The sequence below is a fragment of the Drosophila suzukii genome, chromosome 2L, assembly GCF_043229965.1.
Source record: "Drosophila suzukii chromosome 2L, CBGP_Dsuzu_IsoJpt1.0, whole genome shotgun sequence".
NCBI classification, from domain to species: domain Eukaryota; kingdom Metazoa; phylum Arthropoda; class Insecta; order Diptera; family Drosophilidae; genus Drosophila; species Drosophila suzukii.
In genome coordinates this window covers 13,380,026-13,395,615 of record NC_092080.1, presented here as the reverse complement: position 1 = coordinate 13,395,615, position 15,590 = coordinate 13,380,026, and positions in this window count along the sequence as shown.

Below are 15,590 nucleotides of genomic sequence, written 5' to 3'. Positions count from 1 at the left end.
TATACCCGTTACTCGTAGAGTAAAAGGGTATACTAGATTCGTCGGAAAGTATGTAACAGGCAGAAGGAAGCGTTTCCGACCCCACAAAGTATATATATTCTTGATCAGGATCACTAGCCGAGTCGATCTAGCCATGTCCGTCTGTCCGTCTGTCCGTCTGTCCGTCTGTCCGTCTGTCCGTCTGTCCGTCTGTCCGTCTGTCCGTATGAACGCTGAGATCTCGGAAACTATGAGAGTTACAATACTGGGATTAGGCACGCAGATTCCTGAGATTCCTGCGCAGCGCAAGTTTGTTTCAGCACAGTGCCACGCCCACTCTAACGCCCACAAACCGCCCAAAACTTTGGCTCCTACAGTTTTGACGCTAGAATAAACTGAAATGTATTGTTCTCATCAATACCTATCGATTGACCCAAAAAAAAGTTTGCCACGCCCACTTTAACGCCCACAAACCGCGAAAACCTGTGACGCCCACAATTTTCATGCTAGATAAAAAATTTTAACTGAAATGTATTGGTCTCGTCGATACCTACCGATTGATCCAAAAAAAAATTTGCCACGCCCACTCTAACGCCCATAACGCTTAAATCTGTATACCGCCGGTAGGTGGCGCATTTTAATCTCGCTTTGCTGCTTGCATATCTCCATATAGCTGAGTAACGGGTATCTGATAGTCGAGGTACTCGACTATAGCGTTCTTCCTTGTTTTTTTTTAAATTGAAGTTTATGTTTTGTGTTTATGTTTTTTAACCATATTTGCTTTGGAATTTTGATTGAGTGGCTCATTTTTTTTTATTGTTATTTGTTTTTTTCTTATTTTTATTTTATTAATTTAGAAATATTTCCAAAATTATTTATTACTTTCCCGACCCACTGTGCAGCGTTCAATGTCGTCGGCTACAACCATCAAAGTCTTGTGCACTATTTGTGTAATTTATATTCAAAGCGCAACGCGCTGCGGCGAGTGCGTGTGTGGGTGGGTGGTGATGTGGGTGGGGAAATGTGTGGAAAGTCGGTGTTGGGGTGGGGTGTTAGTGGTACGGTCTCTTGGGACCTCTGGGGCCGGTCACTCCGAGCCAAAGAGGGTTCCTCTGGGCGGCGGCACTTCCACTTCCAGTGCCACTGAACTGGGTTCAGTCGCGCGAACTGCTTTTAAGTGGCGGTGGCGATGTTGGTCAACGGTGTTTACTGGTAAGAGGTGAAGGAGTTGTATTGGGTTTCTTGAAATAGGTAGGGGTAGCTATTGAAACTGCCATTCCTTGCTATAATAGTATTAGTCAAAGCAATTTAATAAACTGATTAAAGAGAATTTTGTATGTGATTTATGAAAATATTAAAAAATTGCGAGGACATATAGAGACTATTATGTATGACTATACTTATTGGCTTAAGATTTTTTCAGTAAACGTTTAAATATCACAAAATACTTTGGTTTGGAGAAAAATTATCAAGATGTTATATCAAGTGTTTTTATAATTTATACAGGTCTAATTATCATCTACAATATTTATTTCGCCATATAAGTATATGTAAACTCTTTTAAAAATTGTCACCGAGAGCTGACGAAATTCTGAACACATAACTTTCAGTGTAGCCCCTAGAAGGCAACCATCCATGCTTCTACATTGTCTATCCAACTTCCGTTTATCGGTGGTGGTTCTATTACTTCTTGGACTCCGTTTCTGGTTTTCATAATTCAAGTTCGATCCCAACTAGGCACACGCGCTGGGGCCACTTGTCTCGTCGTAACTGTTTGAGAAATGTAGTGGAGGCCTGACAAAGTGACCGGAAGATGATACTGTAATAAAAAATAGAAACACACGCAGCGACATGAGCACCATCGAATGTTTGCCTAGGAAATAGAAAACCAAGTACTGGAAATGAACATGAACAATGTTTTATATGCTCTGTGAGTTGTTGTTCTTTTTACTATTCGTAGTTTTTCCTCTTTTTTTGTTAGCCATTTATTTACAAATGAACAATATTTATGGCCTCTTTTTGAAAGAGTTGCGGGTTTCTACATATATATTTGGTTCCTATGCGGTGGGGCCAGACTTCCGTCACAGCCAAAGCATGGAAACGATCTTTTCACTCTGCACATACACAATTGTGTACATTATTTTGTGGTTTTATTTCGGCTTTATGCGACCAGCATACCAAGCATCGATTATGAATTACAAACCCAGCATGGATGGCAATCAAAAATGGTTTTGTTGAATGAATAATCCTAATTTGCCAACAATTATGGGCTCCCAAATACGCTTATCCAACGATATGTTTTTGATGGCAGCCGAAAGTGTCAACGAAAGAACAATTAGGATTTTAGTGTTTCATCAGTTAGTTTATGTGAATTTGATTATAAGCTCGGTTGATGTTTTAGGCTACAGCAATGATGATTTATGGTAAATGTAAATAGGCTTTGTATTTCTTAGTTGTGCTAAATCAAATTGTATATATTCCCCACTGCAGAGGTTGCTGATACCTTATTTCAGTCGAGAAAGGTATAAGCAATATATTTCAGTGCCCTTTAAATTCAGTGAAATGCCATTGCCTTTGGTTATATTAAATATTCAGCGATAAGAAAACCCAGATCTTTATAAGCCAATTGGATTTATGGCAGTATAAGTAGCTAAAATTAAACCCAACCCATTATTACTCGCAGCAAGTTGCAATTAGTGTTGTCATGGGATAAATTTATGAGGAGCAATTGAAGAGGCTAAAACAGGAACCCTAAACGGCGGCACTTAAGCGATCATAACTTTGCCCGTGATAAATCGAACTGGAATGGCCTGCAGAGATTCGAGATTCTGGCCATGCTTTGCATGGTCGGCCAAGAGCACAAAAGCGGCAACAAAGGGGAGGAAGTGGCTTAAAGAACCTCGAGCAGCTGCTGCCGCTGAAAGGCGAGACCGCTGAATGAATTGGGCTGTCGTTGTCTTGGCAATCAGCGCTACCGGGCATAGAAAGTTAACACACCCGAAACCGGCTTCGGTTTCAGTCGATGCAGCCAGTGCAAGTTGCCAATTGACACACGGAAAGAAAATATAAAATATAGATCAATATTATAAGATCGTAAAAATAAAATAATTATTATTTTTTATTTTAGCAGATGCCGATACTCCCTTTTTTTAATAATTCACACAATTGACACACAGAAAAAAAATATAAAATATAGATCAATATTATAAGATCGTAAAAGTAAAATAATACTTTTTTTTAAGCAATCAATACATAAGATGTCGACACTTTTTTATAATAATTCAAAATATCGACATCTGCTAAGTCAAAGAAACTATCTATCAATCTACTATAGAATCAAGTGCAATAGAAATCTGTGTAGTATTTGGACTTCTAGTAATTAAAATAACTTTTATATTTAATTTAACTTCTACTACTTTAAAAAAAAAAATTTAAAATCATTGACACGGATATTTAAACCATCTCAAAATCATTTTTCTTTATCTATGCAGCATGATTTTTGTTTCAGTGCTGTTAGTAGATGCAAGTTGCTGGTTGCTGCTCGCCAGTTGCAAGTTGCAGGTTGCCAGTTGTCGCTGCCGCAAGAAACTTGCCAGGATGGACTGCGGCGGATGTGTGTTCCTGGGGACTGGGAAATTTAAAGGGGAATTGGGCGACAAGGGGCTTCTAAGCGTTTAGCTTGGCTTTTGCCTCGCATCGTTGGCCCCGCGGAGCGAAGTGAGCGCATCCAACTTCAAATTGCCGCAATTGCGTGTCGACCACAATCTTAACCAGCTGAAGCAGCGGCTGAAGGAGGCGAAAAACTTCGAGCCAACAAGGAGTACACTGTGAAAAAAGTGTGCTAATTGGAAAATGTCAAATGCATTCATAAATGGGAGAAATATTAAACAGTATATTTTGGGATACGAATTTTTTGAGGACCCATGAAACATAATTACATTGTTGTATGGTCATTGTTATTTTATTTTATTATCAATTTAGTCGGTAGCCCAAATCATATATTGAAATTCATATATTTTCTCAGTAATAAAAATCTGCTTCGAGATCATCAGTCGAGTGATTAAATCAAGTCTGGTAAAATGTTGGTCAATGTTTTAATAAAGAAAGTATATTAGTTATTTTAAGATTGTATTGATTGTGTTACCTTGATTACAGTTTTTGATTTATTTATTTTAGCTATAAAATGTATGATTCAATTTAAAAAATTATTTTTTTTTTAATTATTTAAATTATTATTTTTAACTAAGCAATATCATTTTATAAGTACTTCTCAGTGTGAGCTTGAGACTTTGAATGAGACTGGCATTGGGTGTTGGCCCAGGTTCCGTACCTCCTTCAACCCCTCCTCCATTCGTTCCTGGCTGTCCCTGTCTGTTTCCTTTTTGTTTTTAATGAATAAGTTGGAACACCTGCTCGTCGTTCGTCTCCTGTTGAGATCTCCGTCCGTCCATCTGTCTTGGAACTCTGGTTGTGCTGCTCAAGTGTGACGGCGCTTATGTGTTCTATCTCTCCATCGGGATGGCCATTGTTAATACCCCTTGATACTGGGTGTATTCAGACTACAATAAAAATATAAGTAAAAATAAATAAATTGCATATTATAATATTTTCATATTATTATTTGAAGTTTTATTTAATATGAAGTTTTAATTAATATTCTACTAAACATAGACTGTAGGTAGGGGTTAAGGATTATCAAAGAAAATATTGCAAAAATATTATCTTTTGGATAAAAAAAAAGGAATTTATTCTTGTTCTTATATCATCCAATCAAATAATAATAACCTTATCATTTTTTTAACGAGTGTAACATTTTATGAAAATGCAATTCTATAAAATCCATTCCTCTGCTACGAGTTCTTTTTTTTTATGAACATAATTTTTTAAGAAAAGTTTGTTTTTTAAAATAAATGTATACGAATGCTACGTATTTAATATTTAACGAGTGTTATGAATAGGCAATTCAATAATATCACTGAAGATAAAGTAGTAAAAATAATTATCACTGAATGAAATTGATGAAATAGGGCAATCGCATAGATTAGCTAATACCTGCTCCAATTTTTTTTTAAAACGCTTATTCTCTGTAATATTTTTAATCGCCCATAAGAATCGTAACGTTATTACCCTATTCGATTTGTCCCCTCGGAACTGGCTTGTCTGCATTTGATGCTTTAATTATCCAGTTGTTTGCCGAGGAAAGCAAATAGAGTCAGCCGAAGCCAAAGCCAACTTCTTAAGGCTTAAGTCAATAAATAACCTGTTTGAATATCATTACGCATAAATCTGAGCCAACGCACGGCCCTGTAATCTTCATTCATTAAGCCGAACGCACCTGAAAACGAGAACCGAGACATTGACATCGGAGGAGAAGGAAATCAGAGGGGGGGTTTGTGAGTCAATGCCTCGACAAGTGCCGGCCACGTCAAGTTGCAGAATTAAAACCAATTTCCCAGGGACTGCCGTATCACTTGCTCATCAAAATAAAAAAAAAACGAGGAGTAAGATGTGAAGGGCCCTCCACTCATGAGGGCAATGATGATGCCAGGGAAACGGGGAAACAATGCGGACGGAGGCCCAAGAGCGCAACGAGATAATTGTAATAAAGAAATTCGTAGCATAATTGATGGAGGAGCAGGAGGAGGAGTATCTGCAATTCGGAGGAGCCGGGGAACTACAGATACTTGAGCACTGATGATGCATCGACAGCCATCCAGAACCAGCACCCCCTCATATATGTAAGCCTTCCACATTTTCAGCCGCCCTGAATGCAAATTGAATTTCTCGTCCGAGAGCTAAAAGTAATTTCGATTGCAATTCTTTCTTTGCCACTGGCTGCCGTTGTAAGTGAATTTCATATGAAGGTGGCTCGATTTATATGGCATTACGTAAGATTCAATTTGCCAAAGCTCGTGCAGAGGGAAAAAAGCAAATGCAAATATATTGTCGCTTAAATTGCTGTAAAACAAATAAATCTATAAAAAAATGTGTAAAATCCAATCACAAATATTATTTAGCTTTCTTTTTTCAAAATATATATAAAAGGGATGTTTAACATGGTTTATATCAACAAACAACTTGTAATATTTGTTATTTGCATTCATAAGTGGAAAACTAATGATCAAAGTGCTCGAGTTTTTTTGTGTGCACCCACAATGCAATTTCCACTTGCTGAAAAACTCCATTTTCCCAGATAGTAATTGAAGGATGTGCGAGGTACAATTAAAGAGGCGTGCAGTTAATTCAATGTCGGAAATCAAAGCACCTTTACTGGCGCACTCTCTTTGGGCAATTACGTGCCACGACATTGCACTCATCCCGTAGCTCAGCAAGTTTTTGTGGCAAATAATTTTCTTCTGCCTGCAGTTTTCATCATTTTTTACACACATACTTATTATATACTTGTATCTTTATTTGAGTTCCTTTTTGCTGCTACTGCAGACATTTTTAATAAGTTGCCTGGCAGCCGTTGCACGTCTCACTTCGGCAACAACAAACAGTGCAGCTGCCAAGTTGAAAATGAAATTCGTGGCACGAATAGATTTCCAAAAACATATATGAGGAGCCAGAGCGAGATGGTGGCACAAAAGGAGCGAGAGGGAGGGAGAGCACGTCGGCTATGACAAAAATTCGAAAATGAAGCAATTTACTTGTATATTTGATACAATCCCCTGTCCTCAAACAGTTGTCAACGATCTGGGAAAGTGGGGAAAGGCGGGCAAAAGGCGGGAACCACTGGCCAGTTGGCGGGCTTATTAAGTGGTTTCCCCAGTGGAGCAACCCCCCTCGTGGTTGGATAATTGGCAAAGCATAGTTCAGGCATTCCCTGGATTCCCGATTTAATGCCAGCTTTAATGGCCTGCGAAAGGGGGTTCAATTATCGAGTGTTTAATGGGTATAATAGATTTAAGTACTGGAGAAAATCAGCAAAACTGGTCGAGGATAGGAATTATTTTTTAATTAAAATGGTAATATACATTTTATGAATAATGAACTGGTCGATAGTAAAGTATATCATATATATAACAAAAATTTATGTTTTAATACTAATTTACTAATACTTAATGTGTTAGTGCTAAAATAATATTTATTTATTTTAAAGTCATAATTGTCTTGTAAAACAATATAGCTAAAAACCATAATGATAATAAAAGTAGTAAAACATCATTGCAAATTAAAGAATATATATCACATTTGATGGAATATGTTTTATTGTTAGGATAAACCTATTTATTTTTAAATCATTAATAATCTTGTTATATTATATGGCCTAAAAGACTAAAAACAATAAGGTACTGAAATACCATCACAATATTAAGAAAACGCTTATCATTTGATAGAAGAATACTGTTTCACTTAAACTTTTACTTTGTAAGCTACTTAACATCTAGGTCTGCATTATGAGTTCCTAACCCTTAAATCAAAACAAATGAAGAGCGTTTCCGCATATACCAAATGAGCTACCCAAACGTGTTTGTCTTATGCTATTTAGTGACTATTAAAGTTGATGGGATTCGGTTGGAAATATTGTCACTGGCAGAACAGAATAGAACCCTTTACCCCCGCCTCAAGCCGAACTTGTTGAAAGTTTTGGCCGTGTGGCACAAGAAACCAATAAAGAAAATGCCAAAACTATGGCAAAAGTGCCGCAAAAGCTGCCATAGACCTACTACTGCTATATACCCGCACTATATACGCTGTACATATACCTGGAGCAATATGGCAGGAGGTTGGCTTAATGGCTCGATGCCGGAGACCCCGGCCTTAAAGGATGGCACAAATAATGAAAGTGCCGCGCTAATACTACGTGCAAAATGGTTTTGCCCAGCTGCACACGCTGCGTATACGTAACGTTGGCGGGCTTATGCAATGCAATTTTCATTTACATAAATTTTGATGTTGTCTCTGCGAATTGCTGGGTGTCCTGGTGTGAGTTCGGGTGTATGCCGTTTCCCCCGAAAAATTAAACAACACAAGTTTAGCGGGCAAAACTTTTACCCCGCACACTGTCTTTTATGTCAATTTGCTGGGAAATTACCTTTTTGTTAATAGTGGAAGACGCGCGCGCTTCCCGGCGGAGCAAACATTAAAAGTAATTCAAATGTTGGAGCCCCACAAACGGTGCAACCAGCTTAGTGTAGAACAACAATAAATGCTTATTTAACTAATTTTGCAACACGTATGCAAATATTTACAATGCAACAGCTGCATGATAAGCGGGGGTTGATTAAAGAACTTTTTCGGCTTGCCTGTGTTTATAATAGAACTTCAGACCGAAAATATAAATACACATAATTTAAAATGTTTAAAACCCAACAGCTGCATGATGAATTGGGGTTGATTATAGAACTTTTTCTGGCTGCTTATGTTTATAATAAAACTTTTAGTCAAAAAAAATAGAAATACCTATATTTTGAAATATATAAAGAGCAACAGCTTCATGATAGGTGGGTTGAATACAAAACTTTTTCGGTCTGCTTGTGTTTATTATAAAACTTTAAATCAAAAATAAAAAAACGTATATTTTAAAATATATAAAATGCACCAACTGCATAAGAAGTGGGTTGATTATAAAAATGATTCCCTGTGATTTTGAATATAATAAAACTTTTAAACAAAAAGTAAATATTAAAATTTATACTATGCCTCATAGCAAGTGGATTTAAGTTGAGTAAAGTTGAATTTTGCTTATTAAAATTCTAAACCAAACAAAATATAAATAATTTTAAAACATTTACAATGCAAAAACTAAACAATGAGTGGGGTTTGATTTGATACGGTTTTTATTACTTAAAACAAATTTCCAAACCTAAAAATATTTATTGGTATTTCTTAAATTACTATTAAGTGTTTGCAATTTTGTGTATTTTAGTTTCTATATTTTGTAAAATAATGCTGCTTTTGAATTAAGATTATTTCTAGCTGTGAAATGGGTAAATATATATGTAGAACTCATCTACCAAAGCATAACAATATATTTTTTAAATTATAAGCAGTTAAACCGACAAAGTTACCCATAAATCCCATTAGCCACCCTCGCTTTTGCGGCTCCCTTGGTAAATAAGGATGTCTAGCGAACGACTGCCATTAAAGCTTTTTGTTTAGTTTTTAGCTACTTCCCGTGTGAGTTTCCCATTTTCGCCGTGCCCACCTCGGCAGAAGCCGGAAAACCGCGTGTCGGCTGCGGGTGTGGGAAATAATGTGAAAAACTGGAGGGGGGGCAGGGAAAACTTTGCGTCTGACACTTGGGGGTAACACTTAAACGCTTTGCTTTTATGGACGCTTTTGAGCTGATTAATTGCCAGCTTCGACTTAATGCCTAATTAGCGTTTGTTTGTCCGCCGATCGGCTGAAGACCCGCCTTCAACACCTGACACTTAATGATGGGCGCGAAATTTCACACTTTCGAAATTTACCAGGCGAGAGAAGAGAAATGCAAACAGCGAAGGAGACACTTAATTAATTCTTGCATACTCACAGGAAACAAAGAACAACATAAAGCCCGGCCAGGCGGAGAAATAATCGAATATTTTAACTTATTTCGTCTTTTTTAAACCCATGAAAGCCAGGCTATATGTGAAATCGGGTGATTAAGCTTCTGGCAGGTCTTTGCGTAATCCCCCTTGATCGAGTATACGCCATGTTGCTCCTTTGTAAATAACCGAAGCCTTTTAAATGCCTTCGCCGGACACATTTAATTAACAGACACGAACAACTTATAATTGCCACTCACTGGGCGTTGCAGTGAGGTAATTGTTTCTTTTCAAGACTGGAATGCTGAAGTACTGAAATACTGACTGACTGACCGCCAGTCGTTGCGTGCGAATATAAATATTTTGCAGGCTGGCATATTAATTACCGCAACATGCGATATTCCCATACCCTTGAAAGGATACATCCCATTTATGGTTTCCTTCTGCCCGGGAGTGCGAAAATTCATTGAGCACTTTTCGAGTGGGAAATGCGCTTGTCAGGATATGTCCGAGAATAATTAAAAAGCCGTTTCCACCATCTCGACCTATGAATTTTTAAAAACCAATTTAAGCCCCCCAGCCCAGGGTCACTAATCAACAAAAGCTATTTATGGCCAGCCTCCATTCTGAGCGGTTTTTCCGGGTCAAGGACGGAAGCAACTTGGCCCACTTAGGCTGCCAAAAAACAGCGAAACTATACACTGTGTGCAACCAAACAATGTGCAACATACCAGCATTAGAAAGTGGCCAAACAAATGTCAGATTGTACTGGAAAAAGCGCAGAAAAATAACATATTTATTAAAGTTTGTTTGACCTAAGCCTCGAGGCCAACAAATGTTTATTTATAGTTAAAACTCAAGGTGGCGAGGGACAAATTCTTTGCTGCATACTTTTAGGCGCCTTTTGTCACAGTTGAAATAGTGTTTGTGGTTTCAATTTAATTAAAGCACCCCCAGTACGTGGCGCAAACTTTGCGTATTTGTTTTAATAATTTTAATTAAAAAGAAAGTCCTTTGCAAATAAGCAGCCCGTCCAAAAGGACCGCAATCAAATTGCCAAGTGGCCAATTCGCGGCTCATTGCCATGCATGGCCTCTCGTCGTTTGAGAATGTGCACTGCTGATTGCACGGCACCCGAATCGAAAATCGAAATCAAAATCAAAACTAATTAAAAACCGCACCCACTCGAACGCAAACACAACGCCTCTGTCTCTGACTAGGCCTAAAATCCATATGTTCGGGCTAATTTGTGCGGATTTCTGACCTGATAGCTAATCAAGCGTTCGTGTTGATTATAAAAAGGCAACCTTGTTTGCAGTGCACAAAAGTAGAAATCACACAGAGTTTTGGCCAAATGCAGCTACTTAATTAAAAGGCCTGGCTAATTAGAATGCGGTCAGTTGTCTGGTTAATGAAGTGGCTTACTCACGTTGAATTCTGTGTTTAACAGATCGTTAATAACATAGTATTAGGCAAGAATGATATATTCAAAAAAGGATTTGAAATAACCTTCCCTTTAAAATACTATTTGCGGCCAAGAATGTTTTGGTACAGATGTAAAATGGTTTTTAAATGTTATAAATTAATTTCTTATGAAAACTTAATTTGTTGTAGTGGGATTATCTATGTTAAGTGATGGTATATACACAGAGAAAAAACGGATAAGATATGAATATCATTTTGATGCAATTCAGTATCAATTCTATCTATTTCTCTCCATTACCCAGATTTATTCAAGGCACCATCTTATCTTTTTTCTATCTTTTTCGATATAGGGGAATTTTTACCATGCGAATATTAAAGTGATTTTTACGTATTTTTAACTTGTAGGTAATGGTCTATCAAAGAAATTATCTCTTAAATGTATAAAAAAGAAGACAAGATGAACAGATGTCGTTAATACAAAATAGTATTAGTCAGATATAACTCCACAATCAAGGGACAACTTTTCAAACCCTTACCTCTTTGTTTTAGTACGGATTATATCCCGAGAAGTTGGCACATTTCCGGTTTTGAACCACTTTAGCATTAGATTGCCCGATATCTGCCGCCGACGATTCAATAAACATATTGTGCGCTAATGCCGACCCACATCGAAGGGTTGCCAGCCGGCCCATGTCAATGCCAATTTCCCTTTCATGCACAACTTGGCAGAGCTTATTGCTTTTCACTCTTCATTGCGCATAAATTTAGCATGTTCGGGGGACCTTTTTCCAGCTCCAGTTTTCCGATTCAGTTTGCTTTACTTTATTTCATGTGATTTTTTCTACCCTCATTAGAGAGCCGGCAACTTCGGGACCCAAATGCAGGTAATCTGCATACAAAGCGTCAGCTCAGCTGCATTGCACACTTTCAGGAGGCCAACACGTTGCGCACAAGGAGATATTGCCCATAATAGAGACAGGAGAAAGTACGGGAAAAAATAGAGTGAAAGTGGAAAATGTTAAGGGGGAAAACTATAACGGCGTTTAAGGCAAACTAAATGAGAACCACGTAGTAGTAGTGAGCATGAAATTATGCATATGTGCCGGCGCTTTTCCGCCTCGCTTTTCCACTTTTCCCGCAGCGGGAAGGTAAAGCATTGCAAACGGAAATAATTCAAGTGCAATGCAAATCATGGCCCAGCCACGCTCAGGTAATTGTGTGTTTACCAAATGAGGAGCAGGAACAGGAAGCAGTGGCAATGCCAATGCCAGGAGCACGGCAATCCGCAGGGGAAACGGAAGACAAACTGACAGACAGACAGACATTAGGACGAGTGGAGGAAGGACTCTGCCCGGAGAAAGTGTTCAACCGAATAGGGCAAACAAATTTCTGGGCTGTAACGGGTTTTGGGTTTGCTATTTGCCAACCAACTTGGTAAGTCTGAAAAAGCGAAGAGTTAAAATTAATTATCCAAAATGCGTTATTTAGTTTAACGTATGCTGTTTTCTTGTGCGCATGCCTAACTTACAGTAGGTTTTAAACCAAAAACACATATGGTAATTACAAAGTATAACACCTACTTCTAATTTACTAAATTGTTAAACTTCATTGCTTACTTTTATACTGGTATTTATAAGAAATAATAATAATTATAATGAATATTTTTTTTTAAATACAAATTAATAGCATTTTAAGAACACAAATTATTAATAACATTATTGAAGGTTTTATAGTTCCTTCTATTAACCAACCTTTAGCACTAACAATTATTATAAATTTTACAACGGAAAAAGGGTGGTATCATGCGCGGGGGATAGATCCCCCCATTAGGGTTAAAAAGTATTTGTAATATAAGTTTTATTCAACAATTTTTGATTTCTACTCAACCAATTTTCTTTTATGTCCTCCCACAACTAAATTCTGGATCAGCCGCAGGATGGTGTACTCTTTTAATCTTTAATAACGTTTAAATATAATAAGAATTTGCATTTCCAAGTGTCCCTACTTTAACATAACGCTTAACAACATAATCGTTCCTTTTCAAACCACATTGCAGTCATCAATTATGCGGCGAAAAGAATTAAACTGCCTGCGTTCACTTCATTGGCTTCGCATAATAAATCGAGAAAAATCCCGATGCATCGCTCAAATATTGGAGCATTTATATGCGATCCCGAACGCCCCCGACCTCCACAGAACGACCTTATCTGAGTGCTGCAGTTGGAGGCGAAGGCGAGCAAACTTTGTTCAATTTAATTCAATTCAATCCTTGAGAGTTCACCGAGAACCAAGGAGGAAACAGGAAACGGCGAAGGAGCCAGTATTTATTTGGAAAATAAATAAATAGACAGGCGGTGCACAGATAGTGAAGTATAAACAAACCGACAGGCGGACAAACAAACTTTTCCGAGCGCATAAAAATGGTGTAAAAAGTGCTCTGCCGGGGGAAAATCGAAAATGCGTCACATTTGCCCAGCCAGAACATCTATCAAATTTTGCGTTTATTTTCACCCATTCAGGGAAATCAAATGAAACGAGTGAACCAAACCAGATAAAACTACTGCACACTAGGAAAATATATATAAAATGTAGTGGAAATCCTATTACCATGTCTGTTTTTCCTTTGGCTCAGTGGCAGGTCCTTTTCGTAAGTGGATTTCAATGGCAGCTTTTTGGCTTTCGGTGATTTGCGAAAGGAGTCTGTGAATAATCGCACAACTGACCTTTGCAGGGGAAATCAGCTCAAGAAAATAAAAAAAATATACAGTAGGTGAGCTTGGGAAACCTCAGCAGAGCAGAAAAGTATCATTTCCAGAATTTCTTATTTTATTTCATTTAATTTCCTTCCCGAGCACATCATTTACAATAATGTCTACGTAAAATTAACATAAATTTGCGATTTTCCAGCAGCTTAGACGAGTTTTTCACAACAAGAAGAAGTCAAGGAAAAACAAATAAAATGACAAAAGAAAAGCTGCAAAGTAGGTGGGATAAAAAAGCGTTAAATATGCTAAAGTTGACAGCCTAAGGCCTTTTTGAGTCGTGGCGGCATCAGTAAAAGGGAAACAACTCAGGCTGTCAGGATTTATGTTCTTAAGGTGAAGTGACCTGGCTAGATATTGAATTGGCAAGTGCAACAACTCTAATGAGAAAAGCAGTCAAACCAAGTCCTTGGGCAGCAATTCGAATTCAATTTATCATCGCCTAAGGGCGGGCTCACCAAAAATCCCTCAAGCTGCTTTTCAACCAATTCAAAATCAATTCCAATCGAAGATTATTCACAGCTCCGTGTGACAAATTTGTTTACGTTTAAGTATGTGGGAAATGGCAAACTCAAGCACAATGCTCATATCAAAATTGTTTGCCGAAGCCCAACTTTAAGTGCTTAACGGGAAGCTCAATAAATTTCGCAACCTACACCACAAAGAAGTTTTGCCAAGGACTCGAAAACTTTTTTGTTTCCTCTTTTTTTGTTGAGGGAGAAAATAATTTCAAGTGTGCTAGAAGCAGAATTACCAAATTTGCCTCTCCGACAAACAAACGCAAAACGTGAGGATCTGGAAATCTCTCTATATATATACTATATATACAGTTTGCTGTTATATGTAACTACATTGTAACGACTGCCCTGGAAATCCCCCTACGTACCATAATCTTCATGTCTGTTTGCAACTGTTTGCGCTGACAGCCCGGGTTGGTTTTTTGGGTGGTTACGAGTTCAAAACCGGGGATTGGGCTGGGTAGCGCTCCTCTTTGTTCACTTGCAGCGTGAAAATTGCACAAGATTGCATGTGCTGTTGCTCCGAAAATATTTATATTTATAATATTTTTTGTAGCTGTCATTTGGCCGTGTATCTGCTGTGTGTTGGGGTTTGTATTTTTTTTTTGTTTAGGGGTAACACAAATTACGGTTTGCGGAGTGCTGCTGAGTGGCGGCATCGCCTGCGGTTGGCAGTGGCTAATAAATCATGAAAATATAAAATTCTATATGTGGGCCGCATCAAATCTAAAGTAGGCCAGTGGGGGAGATATTTAATTGGAGCCTTCTGGCCATTTCACATTCTGTGGTGGGGTGTCATAAAAATCCCAGAATATCAAGAAAAACACCATTCAAATTTTTAAGGTTATATTAAAAATGTTTTTTTGCTAAATATATGGTATTTCTAAACAAAATGGTTTGTGGAGTTGACATAATATAAATAAAATTTGTATCATAACATTGTTATATCCTTCATTGGAAGCTTATATAAACGAAATAAATGAATACTTTTTATTTGAGTGTATGAACTCTCTTACTTCCTTAAAGTACACCTGAAACCGTAACCCATATTTTGTAACACATATCTTGCATCACACCTCTGAATTTACCTGTAAAAATTTGTCTTAAATATATTTATAACTCCACCCCAAAAGTACTCCGCCACCATCCAAGAAAACAACTTTCAATCCCCAATAACCGTTCAATCATCGCGACTAATCAAGTGTTTCAAACAGGGAGCAAACGCCAAATGGAAATTGTTGCCTCCGATGGGCAGCTTTTGGATCCTCTTTCCCTTTATGCACAAGGTCCCATAAATCACTTGCAAATTACCAGAGAATCGGAAAATCCCTGGAAGGGGGTGGAGGTGGCAAAGGAGAATCCATCCAGGCCACAGCCATTTCTCAGTGCCTATAATAAGCAAGTGAATGGGAATGGGAATGTGGCTGTGACTG